The sequence below is a fragment of the Caloenas nicobarica genome, chromosome 1 (genome assembly GCF_036013445.1).
Source record: "Caloenas nicobarica isolate bCalNic1 chromosome 1, bCalNic1.hap1, whole genome shotgun sequence".
NCBI lineage: Eukaryota > Metazoa > Chordata > Aves > Columbiformes > Columbidae > Caloenas > Caloenas nicobarica.
Window position 1 is genome coordinate 172,053,515 of NC_088245.1, and position 14,599 is coordinate 172,068,113.

At 42.6% G+C, this 14,599-nt stretch overlaps 1 protein-coding gene across 7 annotated transcripts in view; it reads left to right on the plus strand.

Moving 5' to 3' along the window:
• Window positions 1-14,599, plus strand: part of KLF12 (KLF transcription factor 12) — a 261,886-nt gene that overhangs the window by 238,086 nt on the left and 9,201 nt on the right. The window lies entirely within an intron of this gene.

Below are 14,599 nucleotides of genomic sequence, written 5' to 3' on the forward strand. Positions count from 1 at the left end.
TTGCCTGTATCACCCTTTGAGCGTTAGCTCGCTGTAGCAGATTAGAAGGCAGAGAGCCCAGCAAAAGCATGAAACCAGCAGACTTTTTGGTTCGAACCCACAATACCACTTACGTGCTTGTACCACAGAGGTCACTCTTTTCTAGCCTGCCAGTCCAGGAGTGTAAGCGAGCACTGTGTCAGGAGCTGAGTTACAAAACCAGATGTGAACAACCTCAGAAATGTCACACCCAAGTTAGCCCAGAAATACAGATGGCTCTTCTCTGCCGTGGCATTTTAAATCACTAAGCATCACATTTGCCATGAGTCTGTAAATCATTAGCGACCTCATGGCAGACCAGCGCTTGTGGGTAACGCACACAGGTCAGCATTAGATAGTCTGCACTGCTGGATCTCATGCTGTGCACTTCGGGTGCTCAAACCGAGGCACTGTAGGCTTGAAGTGATGTTGGTAATTAGGGCTTTTGCAGCTGTAACTCTCCAGCAGCACGCAGGGAGTTTCTGTACCTGCTGTAATCGTAGGATCCATCTCCTCAGCCTTGGTTCGCTGGCAGCTGGGTGCCTGGGCTGTGGTATCTGTCTGGGATCTCTGGGTAGTCAGAGAAGAGGGATTGGCACCTCTGAGGCACATTATTCCCTCTCCAGGTAGACACAGGGACTGGCTTGTGAAGGTGCATCTCTCTTTGACTGCTGACTACAGAGGAAGCCCGGATACCTCCCTGTTAGCTGACTGAAAGGAATCTCCACCCCAAAGGCAGCTGCCTGGAGTATTTTGCCGTCATGTTGGATGCTGGTTTATTCCTTGAGGGAGAAAAGAAAGATAGCATGAAATCAAAAACCTTCATTAAATGGTCACCTGTTAACTGTTTTATGTTGTCATGTTTTCACGCCTGCTGCAATGTAAGACGTGTAGTCTAGAGAGAAGGTGAGCACTGAACTTAGCCAATGGATCCAGTGAGAAAATTATTGTGCTGTTAAATGTGTTTTACAGAACACTTCTCAGGTCTTGGTAAGAAGCTGGTATATAGATATAGCATTGGCCATGAGCATACTCTATTTAATAATCTCATCTTACATTTTTTGTCTTGGCCTTTACTTTTGCTTCAGGCAAAAGAAGTTAATTATTCACATATGATCCACAGTAATTAGTGTGCAATGTTGGATAAGTATAAATGAAGTATGACAGCAATGCACGCAAGGGTGAGCAAGTTTCAGTAGGAAACTTTCTGAGAAAAGATCACAGAAACTCAGCATTGCATAATCTGGACTTTTTTTTTTTTTTTTAGACCGGTTGATCTTGCTGACAGTCATTTAGCTAAGCAGGATATGTTTGAGAGCTATATATATTTTTTTTTCATTGACTGTATATGCATAGCCACTAAAACATTCGCAGTTGTTTGGATATAGGAGGAAAAACAATGCGATATATTGACAGGATGAACAACTTGGTTGGTTGGAAGTTATGCTTCTTTTACATGTAATTAAAAAAGGAAACAAAATATTGCAGACGGTAACAGTTGCATTTAATTATCTTTGAGTAACTCCTAGGTTTTTTAAGTATACTATCATCTGGCTCCCCAGTACTTCTCACCGATGTCCTCAAAACTGGATGTACTGGTGTGGGCATGACATCCACTGGAGGGCGAGCTTGAATCACACATCACCTCTCCAAGCCAGAAAAACTGCAGGTGAAACCTGGAATCCTCAGAGCATTTCGTAAATCTCAAGCACTGGTATTCAGTTTCTCTTTCTAGTATCAGCTTCTTCTTGTTGTTTTGCCAAACTGTCAAATGGAGCTATCGGGAGGTATCGGGTGTGATGGAGAGCCTGCGAGGCTCGCGGGCAATCCCGCAGCTCAGGTTTATCAACTCTTTCCGCAAGGAGAAACTGTGAGAAATTGGCTCACTCGGACTTGCGTTGAGTTAGTTTCTGCTTCAGTGAACTTAAAGAAAATTACTGATGCGTGACTCTACAAACAAGTGATCTTTTAATATAGGCAAGCCAGCAGCCCTGGGTTGCATTCTCAGTCTGTGCGTGTCTGCACTGCGCTGGGGGAAGGTGCCGGTGTCAGCCCCGAGAGCGGGGAGAGCTGCAACTCCTGTTCCCCGAGAGGACTCGTCTGCTTCTGTTTGCTGCTTTTACCTTGAAGATGGAAACAGAAGCAGTGGTAGTGTTATTTTATGATACGTAATGGCTATTTCAGGCCTTTTAGGCGGTACTAGATTTGCCATCAACACTTCCAGTAGGACAGCTGAGCATTGCAGACTAAGTGATACTCGTTCCTTCCACTGTGTTTTTTTTCTCCATCAAAATTTCATTCTAAAAGTATTTAAATTTATCTTAATGAATTGCTGTTTCCTTTTCTACTAGCCTTCGTTTGTGAAAGATCTGCAGACTGTTCTCTCTGAAGAGAGGTCATGAAAATTTTACATACTTTATATAAAACGAAGAGTCAAATCGTGCCCTCTGTTGGGAGGCTTGATATTGGTTGTAAAAACTAGACTTTAATAAATGATCTGTGAAGCTGGTGAAACTGGAAATCATGGGTCTGTGAAAAATGTAAAATTCATTAAATAATTTCATTATTTTGGCATAAAGCAGGCAGATATTTTCATGCCGTAAAACTAAGGGCATGCATCTTGACCTCCTCTCTAGCTGGCTGAACGTTTCACAAATGTCAGTGGAAAGTTACAAAGTAGTTAAAAATGTTTGCAGTTTCCCTGCAAAATTTTCCTTGACTTGTCATTGTTTTTCAGTCATCTGTAACTATAATGAAAATAGGTTTGTAAGCTAGATATGGTAAAGGTAGCAGGACAAAGCCTTTTGGTCATGCCGTTTATCAGGTCAAATGCAAGGCAATAAACTCTGGGCTGAAATAATACCTTTCATTATAGCCTCAATCAGCATGATAGTTGTGGATAAAGGGTGTGTATGGAAAGACGAGAGGACAGGGGAGTCTGTTCTAGGCAGAGAGAAGAGGGAAAACAAGAGCAAACATCCAGGACCCTTTGGGCTACTTGCCGTAACAGTGCAAGAGACATTAGAAAAGGAAAACACCTTTTGGATAGATGACAATGATCGTATGAAAAGCACACAAGCCCTTTTTTGTTCATGCTGGTTTCAGTTGCCTTGTTAATGCGTTGAATAATGAAAAGCAGGATTATCAGAAGATGGCGAGTTCTGGCTGCGCACAGAGACGCCGCGGGGCAGTGGCTGCTGGCGGTGGGTGACGTCCCAGGGCACACGTGTCACACCTGTCACACACACCTGGTCATAGACAAATTGTCCCACCGACCGACCATGGGCCTGAAAACCACTTTCATTTTGCATCCACAGGCTCCTCAGTCTGCAGATCCTAGTGTGCAATGTTCTGTTTTAGCCTGAACCGTGGGCCTGCTGGTACCAAAGCTAACCTTTGCATATCATGACCCAGTTTTCATAGGCATCATCTGTCGCTTCTTAAATAGGGAGAGCATGTAAATTTGAGGCACGTTATGTAAATTGAAGAGGCAAATTACACTGTCTGTTAGGGGGCCTGGTAAAGAAAACAGAGACTTGAAACGTGTATAATGGATGTGGAGGAGTTTTAAAGCTCTTCTCTTTTTTCTAAGTATGCAGAGTACACTGGGTGGTGTGAATGTGTCCCACAGTGGTGACTGGCATGGGGACTGTGACCTGAGAAATCTAACCAACCACATAGTCATTTAAAGGGAGATTTTGTTTGTCTTGGATTTCACATCTAAAATTGCCCACAGCTAAATCTAGATGTAGCTCATTGTGGCTACCCTCTTACCGTATGGAAAAGCCCAAGGAATTTAAAACATTGTGTGAATCATCCTGAAGAAGTCAATAAAGAAAGAAGATGCTTGCTTAAAGGTGGGACATCATTTTACAGTGTCTGATATGGAAGAGATTGCTCTCTCTCACCTCCATAGGATTTTATTGTAAAAGTAATCAGCATTGTGTATTTCTGTGCAACCTTATTTTGGTCAGTAGTTACTGATTCCTGCAGGAACGTGGCAGAGTGACTTTCTGAGGTCAATGTCAGCAGAAACCTGGGACTTTCCAGTTGGAGTGAAGTGGGAATGGATTTAGTCTGTGAGCAAAGGGCATCGTATAGCCACAGCTGTGGCTTTGCTCCCGCCTCCGAGGGGTGGAGGAGGGCAAGGGCTGTAACCAAAACACCTTTGGGGGGCTCAGATTCTGGGCTGCGGCTGCTGCTTTTCACCCCTGAGCCCCAACCAGCACCGGGTCTGAATCGCCCTTGTGGGTGCTGCTGCGCAGGCTGAATAGCCCCCAGGCCAAATGGATTTTTTTTAGTGTTTGGAGCTTTGTCCTTGATCAACGCCTGTATCATTCCTGAGAGATGAGAGCAAATACCTTTGCCACAGATGTAATGAAGCCTATTTGTCAGTGTCAGGGGGTCTTCAGCGGCGTTACGTGGAGACAGTAAACATCTCAGAAATGTGGTTTTGTACCTGAGAAAATGACAGCATTTCCTCCCCAGGATGTTCCTTTATAGCTGGGTTGAGGCACCACCCTAGAAAAGAGAGAGGGCTAGTGAGTACACGGGTGTTTTATGTAGTCTGTACTTTTTCAGACATCGCATTCTTCTCACTCGCTGTTGCTCCATAGATTATTTTAATATGAAAGGGCCCCTGTCGTTAGTCTTTGTTCACATTTTCCTTTGAGCAGTTTCATAGCAAGCTTAAGAAGTCAGAGGTACCAAAAAAGTTATTTTTGCTCTGTAGGTGTTAAAAAGCCATTCATTACCTGTTGTTTTCTTAAGGTCTGTTCAATGTCTTTTGCTAGCTATAAGTTCCAAAGAGATATTTACAGGTTTGTAATCCTTTCGTTAGACAAATACTGGGAGGAAGCAGCATATTTTAAATAGTCCTGAATTTGACTTGAACTGTGTAGATTCTTGGCCTACTTTAAAATTAACACCTCTTTGTCACCTGCCCTCCAGACTTGCTCTTCATAAGCCCAGCTTTTATTTTTCTCATGTCCTACGTGCTCCGTAGGCCCTTGTCCCAGAGCTCTCCCTCCTCCATCTAAATCTGCCAGGCGAAAAAAGCTGCAACAGCAGGTTCACATGCTGTTCAGAAACTGGGAATTTAGACAAACAAACCCAACTGAAAAATTAATTTGCTTTAAATAAAATAGGAGGTTCTGTTTGTATTGGGTGATGCTTTTATTTTTTAAGAAATACTTTCTTTTAGTGTTTAAAATTTACTGCCAGTTTAAATAAACAGCAGAGCTTTCCAATGTGGAAACTAGTATATTTCATGGAAGTCTTCACTTCTAGCTTTTCTGCTCTTTCTTCACGCAGCTTCTATTTAGAAGATAAACAGATTATTTAATAAATGGGGCTGCTGAAGCCTGAGCCTGTTCCCATTGATGTGACTGGGTTCAGATTCCAGGACAGTAATATATTTAAAAGCAGATGTCTGCTGGTTCAATATGTACCAGCGTGTAAAGCCGGACTCACCAATGCCACCGCAGCCCAGTCAGGTGATGTTCAGAACTGAGAACCTCTGGATGTTGTGAGATAGTTGTCTGAGTCCAGCTACTTACGGGCAGGTATCCATCCCGCAAGGAGCTTGTACATCCAGTTCCCTTCCAGTAGCCGCTCTGTGGAAAGTTAAATGATTTCATTTCTGGCACATTTCACGAGCTCTGAATTCACCTTACACACGGGGAGTCATTCCTCTGCATTGTAGGTCTGATGCTGTGCCGATATGGAAGAGCGCCCACATGGTTATTCCAAGGCACTTTGATGGGAAAGCAAAGTCTAATTGCCTCTGTGATTGCTCTCAGTCTCTAGGTTATGAAAAATATTTGCAACAGTGCCCCTTGACTTCATAAATATGGGGTGCATATGTGTTTTGTCTGTGTGTGGCACGAGGGAATAATGATGATTTCATTATGCAGAACTAAATTTTCCCTAAGTAAACCATTTAGTACTTAATATTCTACCTCCAAAGAACTACAGTTCATCTAAGGTCTCAGGCACGATTGTGGTCTACCGTGTGTAGCCCTGCAGTGGCATGAAGGCGAAAAACACCTTTCTACTCCCGTTCCGCCCCAAAATGCTTTCCCAGATGTTGCACCCAGACCTGGAGAAATAAATACGCACTCCTAGGTTTCCAAGGATGTTAACTCTTGCAGCCCCCTCCATCCGCGACAGAGAGAACGGGATAGCAGCTTGCTACTGAAATGTCCATTACCGGGGATACCCCATGTCTTTTGGGAAGCGCGTCTGGAGTTGCTCATGCCCATCCTGTCCTTTCCAGGGCAGCCTTCGATCAGAAACACGGTTTTAGAGAGTGGAGCATGCTCAAAATTACAAGTAAGTTTCACAAAAGCCTTTTTTAAATGTTATATTCAGGTAGAGGCAGAGCCTGAAAACTAGTGTTTTCGATTTTCATTTTTTACAAATAAGTACATAGAAAACTGAGGAAATGTTACAGAACTTCTCATTTTCTGGGAGAGGAAAACTGTCGGATGACTCCTGTGTAGGACTGGAGCTTATTTTCTGCACTTCAGTGTTTTCTCCGCGTAGAATATGAAATTTTGTGGTGTCTTGGTCACATTAATGATCTTTTCCCCATTTCTTTTCCCCCATCATGTATATGTTTGTCAGTTAATATTTTTCTTTAGTACCGCACATATTTATTCTGTATTTTATGGTAATTAAAAAAAAAATGGCATCTCTTCATTTGGGAAGTTTAACTCCATTCACAACTCATTTACTTAAATGGGAGTTGGGTTTTTTACTGCTCCATTTCTGCAAACAGCCCAGCCCACCAGCTTCTCATCCTCTGCTGAAGCCTGACTTCTAGCACAGTCCAAACAGTGTTTGTTTGTTTATTTCTTTGGGGGTTTCTTTGTTGTTTTGTTTTATACAAGTAGTGGAACGTTTAACTTTTATACTGAGAAACATCGCTATTGCTCTTGGTAAATGTGGTGGAGCAATCCCTGGAGCACCCAGGAGGAGTGACAGTGGCAGGATCAGAGGCAGATGGAAAGGGAAGTGTCACTTGTTTGGCGTCTCCCTCGCAGTTATGGACCACAATGAAGGGAAGGTGTTCTATTTGGGGAGGCCAGACTAAAACCCAGGCCTACAGCACCCCAGGTAAAGAGAGTTGGTGTGCAGGTCTGCTGGTTGCTGATGGAAACGCGGATCTGTTGCATCACCTTTCCCAAATACTTTTGTGAGAGAAGGCTGCCGTAAAAGCAAAAATCTCAGCCTTCCCCGTGGCACTGCAAATTTGAGAGTCCCATATATTTGCTATGGCTGGAGGGAAGGAGAAAACTTCATGCCATCTTCCACTGCATATATATTTTTTAAAATTATATATTAAGTATATATACACTTAACATACACTTAAATATTTATATATGTACAATGTCATGCAGGAAAAAATTATCAGGAAGTATAATAAAATGTTATTTGTCATCTGCTCTTGGGATTTTGTCTGGCTTTTGGATTCAGTGCACAGGGTGAGCCCTTCTACATTTCCAAAAATTTTATTTGTTCTGTTTTTGCAGGAATTATATTTATAGTTTTACATCAGCAATGGCCTTGGAAATGTACATATCCCAAAGCATTAATTCATTTGTATCTCACATAGTACTAGGTTTGTCCCATCGTGGGGCAAAGTCTTTGTGCAGAAGCCCAAAGGAGAAAATGCAGAAGAAAAGTTTCCTTGATTCCCCCTCTTCATTTCTCTCCTCTGTGTGTGATGACATAACACGGCTGAGACAGATGTAGTGGATTTGCCTTCTTAAATTACGGAGAATCGAATTTTGTGGGTCTAGTCAAAAAGGCTTTTTTGCTGGGATTTGTGTTAAAATCGCGGTGAGCTGAGGCAGCTGCATACCTGGTGGGGCATGTGGGACAATATGAAAGAGAGGAAGGAGAGAAGCTTGCTGAAGACAACAGTGGATGCAAGACCACTGGTCTTGCAGAGGGAGTGGGAAGAAGGTTCGGCATGGCAACAAGGACCCAGGCTCAGCAGTGCAGTGAAATTAAAAGTTAGTTGTGTGTTGCCATGTAGGAAAAGGACTCATGCTTGAATTATCAGAAGTGGAGCTTGTAAATAACCGGCTCAAGAAGAGCTGCCCAAAGGGTGAAGAAGTTCTGCTTCTTGTTTTAGATTGTAGGTTGTCACTGTATTTTTGAATTGAATAAATTGTTTTGTTCCCAGTTTTCACATGAAGAAATCATGTCCCTGTACTTCGCCTAAGCCAGACTGAGAACAAGGAATAAAAAACCTGAATTTCAAGACGTGTTACAGTCAGCACAGTTTGTTCCTGTTCTGCCTATATAAATTATTTTCCTGGACTTTCTCAACTGATAAGAAAGTTTAATCTCTTCTCAGATATTTTATTTGCATATTTTAACAATATTGAAACATAAAATTCAAATTCAGTGTGTTCATCAAAGAGATATAGTGAATCAGTAACTTGGAAACAGAGATCCCAAATGACCTTCCAAAAGACATCTAAATAATTGAATTGGACTTTTGCATCGAAATGACTGAAAATATTTCAAACAAAGGGATGAAACCGAGATCTTGCGGTTTCATTACAGAAAGTAAGGTGTTCCCAATATGTCAGTCATAACTTTGCTGTGCATTTTCTCCGCAGTTTTGGGAAGGCTGCTGATGCTTGCTGGGTTGCTTTTCCTACCTGCAGAATGGACACGATATTTGTTTCATAGTGCCATTATGAAGACAGACTTTTATGAAGTATTATACTTATTTAAAAAAAAAAAAAAAAGAGCTTTATAAGGCATTTGGAAGTCGGAAAGTGCTTTATAAGTACTCTGGTGTTTTTTCATTAAAAATTATAAAAATATCACTCAAAACATAAGACTTATTTTTCACTTTCCCCTGTGTCTAAAAGTGAAGCTGCCCTCTTCCTCTGGGAGTGCCTGAGGCTGCTCATTATCAGATAGTGGTTTTGCTGTAAAAAGATAATTTTCTGCCTGAAGTTGCTTATTTTTAGTAGAAATGCAAAATCTAATTAGCCATCATTTGTGGTTTCCAATTTATGATCCCTTCCAGAGTCCCATCAGTGTAGGCGCAGTGTGACTGTCCCGTATGTTTCAGAATGATTCTGGTGTTTACATGGGAGCTGAAACCAGACGACATAAGTCTACACCTTTTTTATATATATATATGATAATATCCTGTAGCAGAAAGCAAACCAGGAACCACCAGGAGATGTCCTCAACCCTGCAAAGCTGCAGATCTGTTGACTTTGACTAGAAATTTTAACACCATCAGACAGAGGCAGAGGCATGTTTGCTGGATTATTTCTTTTTCTTCAACTTACTATGGGCTAAAGCCTTAGGGCCTCACTCTGGTTTTATGTGGGGAATACTCCTCCAAGAGTAATGGCGATAGAAACTGAGTGTATAAAGATGCGGCTGTAGATAGCAGGGCTGGGCAAGTGCCACCTGTTAGACCATGAAAGTTTGGCTCAAAACAATTCTGTTTCATCAGTGGAGTGAGGGACGGCATCTCCCCTGTGCTCCCACCCTCCCAGTTTGGAAACTATCAATGAAATTTCATTTCCAAGTGATTTTCTAGCTTTGTCCTTCTCAAAAGTGGAATTTCAGCATGTGGCTCTTTCACAGGGTGATGAAAGCTTAAATACAGAAAAATCTGACTGGATGGCTAAGCCTGCACCTGTGAACAGTCCCTTATGTGTATTTTCTAGTTGACTCTGATTTGGAATAAAAATGTGACCAGCATTTCAAAATGCTGAGCACTGTTGCAGGAAGGAGCTGCAGAGAAGTGATGTAATAACTCGAATTCATGGTAAGAATTACATGTGCAGAAAAATTAGACGGGAATCTCTGGAGAGGACACAAATGAGAAGGGACGTGGCACTCACTGTAATACCAGGGAGAGAGGTGAGTTTATGCCAGAGAAAGAAACTGGTTTAGAACTTGATCACTGGGATGTTTTCTGTCCGGTAGGAGATGGTGTTACCTCATCATTACTTAATGACATGGTTGCCAAGAGCCTGCTAAACTCATGAATAAATGAAGCTTAAATAACACACAAATGAAAGGAACTGCAAGTGCATGGAGAGTACACACAGCATCTGCAATTGCTGTAAATAAAGTTTCTTGCCTAGGGAACATTAGCCCGGCTGTTTCCTGGAGCTCCAGAGCAGTTCGCCTGCTGGCAGAATAACCCGTAACTATTTACGTGGTGGTTTTGTGGTGCCTGTCTTTGAAGCATCTGGCATCAAATACCACGATACCAGCTAGTTGATGGGCAGAGGATAACTGCCGAGGAACGTACCACGAGGGAAATTCTGCCCAGGGTAGAACAGACCCCAGTCCCTTCATCTGTTCCATGGCGTGGTCTCCTGCCGGTACCCACACAGGGGCTGGGGTTTTTTTTAAGGAATAAGTGAATGTCATCAGGCGGTAAAGTAAAAGTTTTGAAAGAGATTTATTTCCTTGGGTGAATGATCTTTTGGATGTTAGAGTGCATGAATAAGGGTATGGGAAGAGAGATTTTGGGCTGTGGGGAGGGTTGGAACATTTTGGAAGGATTGGCTTAACAGTGGTCATTGTTCAGCATTATTAATTCATTATTTGCTTGAGTTTAAGGAGATTTAATGAGTAACCGTTGTAACTATGTTCTTAAGTGCTTAAGTGAGAGGAGTCGTAGGGTAGGAAAAACAGTATGTTAAAAGTAATTAAACTAATTTGGATTGTGCCGTCTAGAGTACAAAAGGCAAAGTTTTGGAGGGCTCTTAGAAATAGATGTTTTGTTAATAGAAGATTAAAAAAAAATACTAGTTCCATTTGAGATTTGAGTCATACCTCTAAAACTTCATAATTGACTTCTCCAAACAATCGAAAATACTCATTTTCTGCAGGGAACTGTCTAGAAGAACTTTTTCATGCTCCAGGGTCCCCCTTGGTCCACGTAAATGCATAGCATGGCATACTGTTCACTGTTCATACTGTCCATATATTGCGAGACAGGGCTGTGGAATAGCATCGGAACACAATTTCTCTGTGTTTTAGGATCTTTTTGTCAGTTTTCAGGACAAAACAATAGAGCTCTCGAAGACAAGCATGAAAGTAGAGGGTCAGCTCCCATGAATATGTTCACAGCTTCAGGCATTTACTGTTAAATGGGTAACTTCTGTAAGTCTAAAGCCTTATAGATTCCGAAAACTGAACTAACGGGGTTTTGTCTTTTTCCAGTTTTCTTCTTCTCCTCGTGCCGATTGCTGTAGGTCCTTATTCTCTTTCTGCAGCTCTTTTTACTCCCATTGTCTAAAAACCGTGCACTGTTTCATGTTCTCCTTCGTTCCCGTGTTTCCACCAGCCTGGGCAAGGCTCACCTGCTTTTAGAGCTGAGGGAGAATTCGAGTGTCAGCGTGCATGACAGTAACTCTGCACCCTTGCTCCCTTGGCAGCCGAGCCATCGAAGGAGCTGAAACCTGCCCACGCTTTGAACCTGAGAGTTTCTTAGATACTTAAACTCAAGGGCTCACAAAGAGGCAGAAGTGTCTGAGTCGAAATGCTTGAGTATTTGACTTCACTGCAATCCAGTCTTGAAATGGCAATGTATAAATATATAAATATATATATGCACTAGGGCTAGTTTCTTCCAATTAACAAACTGGTTTTGTCTGCCTCCTCACTCACCACTTTCTGGGTTGCCAAGGTCCAGCTTCTCTCTGTCGATTGTACTGAGAATTTCACCTGTGAGTGCTCAAGCTGATCAGCCAAAGCTGGTGTGTGGTATCTTGACACCACATTCCCATCCACTAGCAGTTCTGCTCCTGCTGGGCCTTTCTCCATCCTTTGAACTCCTGGATCTTCTGCCTTTTACAATCTCAGTGGTCAGTCTTCATGTCTGGGATGTTGATAAAAGATTAAGAGTTAGTATAGTATTGCCTATGAAGAACATTTTTTTTCTAGCACTTGTCCATCCACAGATAATGGAGGTGTTTAACAGAAAATTAATATTTTTGTTCTTCCCCTAAAAATTAGGTTTTGCATAAAATTTTGTTGATTATTCCTAATGAAATATCATGTCTTTCACACTTCACAGTGGCTTTTTTAAGGTGCATATGAGCGAATGTCTTCAGAGTAATGCTGCTTTGCCTGTTTCTTTCCATCTTATGCTGTACACATGTAATTAATTGAAAATAATGAAAGGTCTTCTTAGATTGAGCTTGTAAGAGCAATTTTTTTTTTTTGTAAATAGCTTGAGAGGAATGCAGTTAGTCCTGTCTTGTTTGTGTAGCTCTATAGGGGCTGGGTAAGCAGGACTCGCTGAGGAGGGAGGCTGGAAGCAACACCTCGGAGCTCCAGCTGAGTGACCCGTGCTCGCGTCCTTCCTTCAGCTGACTCGGTTTTTACCCAAAGCGATACTGTTTAAAGGCACGAGCAAACTATTTCTGGTATTTCTCTTTCACCAGCCATCCCTCCCTGCACTGGTTCTCCATTTGTATTCTGCCAAGGGAAAGAAGATCTGGGATTTGTGTAGCAAAGAGGCCATTGTAGGGGAAGGATGTTGGGGCAGAGAGAGACTTTGAATTTCAGATGCTTTTAAATAAGCATCCAGAGCTTAGGAAATACCTCCTCGTTTTGCTCTGGAAGTCTCTGTGGTCAAAGAAACCAACTGAGGAAGCATCCAGAGTCTAAACAAAAAGAGACTTTTTAAAGTACATTGAGGATGGACAGGGCAAGTGCTCCACTTGAAAACTCCTGATGTGGTGTGACAAGGCCATTAGCATGGACCTCCCAGGTCGAATGGGGAGGCTGCTGGTGTTATAGCACCAACTGTTTGTGGCAAGGGCACATGCGTAAGACAGTTTGGTGTTGAATTTGAACATGTTTTGTCGCACTTTGTCATTGGCAAGAGCGTGCAACTCGCTATCTACCGTGTAGCTCGTGCCCATCCAGCTCGCGGCAGCTGCCGGATTCCAGGCACCCAACGCTCGGGCCACCCAGGGGCAATGAACAGTATTTGGTGCTTTGTGCTTGGCTGAGGACTGTAAAATTATCTAGGCTAAGTTGCCGCTGGTGCAGCCGTGGGCTGTGGTCACCTCGGAGCCTGGATTGCTGGGTTCTTCTCGCCGCAACTGTTCCCCACCCCGGTCTGACATCAAAACTGCAGCACAGCCCAGATGGTGCACAGGAGGTACCGACCCGAGGAGCTCAGATGTTGCTGACAGCCCTGCTGACGTGCCTGTACAGCATCCCATTTCCTTATGGAGGCACCCGTGGCTGTTTCAGCTGGACTTTTCAGGGCTGTTTGAACTTTGTGATGATATTCTTACTCGGGAATTTTCTTTTGAAACCGAGAGCTCTCAGCAAAGCATTTATTGACTTGTGAAGAGACGCATGGAGGGAGGTGCTGCCTACGATAAAGCGAGTGTTGCGTCACTGGTTCGATCAATTGAAATAGCTCCTTGCAAGCTGCCTGTGATTCAGAAGAGATAATAAATAACTGAGGAATGACTGTGCCTGATGAAGGAAACAGTTTTTGCAGAGATGCTCTTCTGTTGTCCTGGTGGTGATTAGCTGCTTTCCAAAGGGGAGGTGAAAAAATCATTTTTAACACACCAAAGAAAGATGCATACAGACCTCACACAGTTTCCCTTCCTCAGTTTTGGGGCATGCTCAACTCTGGGATCGAAGTAACTGCCAAGAGCATTTAACATGTAGATATTGAGGGCTGGTGATAGAAATCACAAATACCTGTAACGTACAAACATGACAAAAAATGGGGGTTTATAACATTTTGCTTTATGAAAGCACAAAATCCAATCTGTAATACTCTTCTCCTCTGACATGATACGACACAGAACATGGGGCATGCCTCATACCTACCTTTAAATAAAAAGCAGAGGGTGGGAGTTTCCAAAAATCTGCACTTGTCCCAAGTCTGATCTTATTGAAGTAAATGGGTATCTATCAACAGTGTTGTGCAAGTCTCGTGGCTGAGTACATTTTAAAATTTTACACTGTTCCTGGTAACATCTTGCACGCAAAATTAATTTTACTGAAAGTAAGTGCAATAAATAAAGAGGATTTTTGCAGATTGAATTTTTATGTTTGATTGGGAAATCGTAGTTCATTTTTACCAGCTTGCTAAGAAACGTCCTGCAGCGTTGTTTACACAAATAATTAGAAACCTTCATAAACTTCATAAAAATAATTGAACGTCTGTGGCAGCTTGTGATAAATTGCTGAAATATTGGGTAATCTGGCCATTTGGGGAGAAAGTGTAGCCTGACGAGATGAGGGTAGCAAACTCATACAGTAATCATGGGAATAATTACACAGCCCTTTGTCCTGATGTTAATCCCCGCATCACCCCCGCGAGGTAGGATCTATATTGTTGCCTTAATCCTGTTGATTTTCTTAGTCATGTGAATGCCACAGGAATGATAAATCTCAAGGCCTTTTCCTTATATTCAGCAGATTCGGTACCTCGTAATTGTGTAATTTGGCCTAAAGCAACCGCTGGGCGGTGGGTGTTGTTGGGAAGCGTGCGAGGTGGGGGGGTTGTGGGGATTAAGAGCAACGAGGGGAAAGTCAC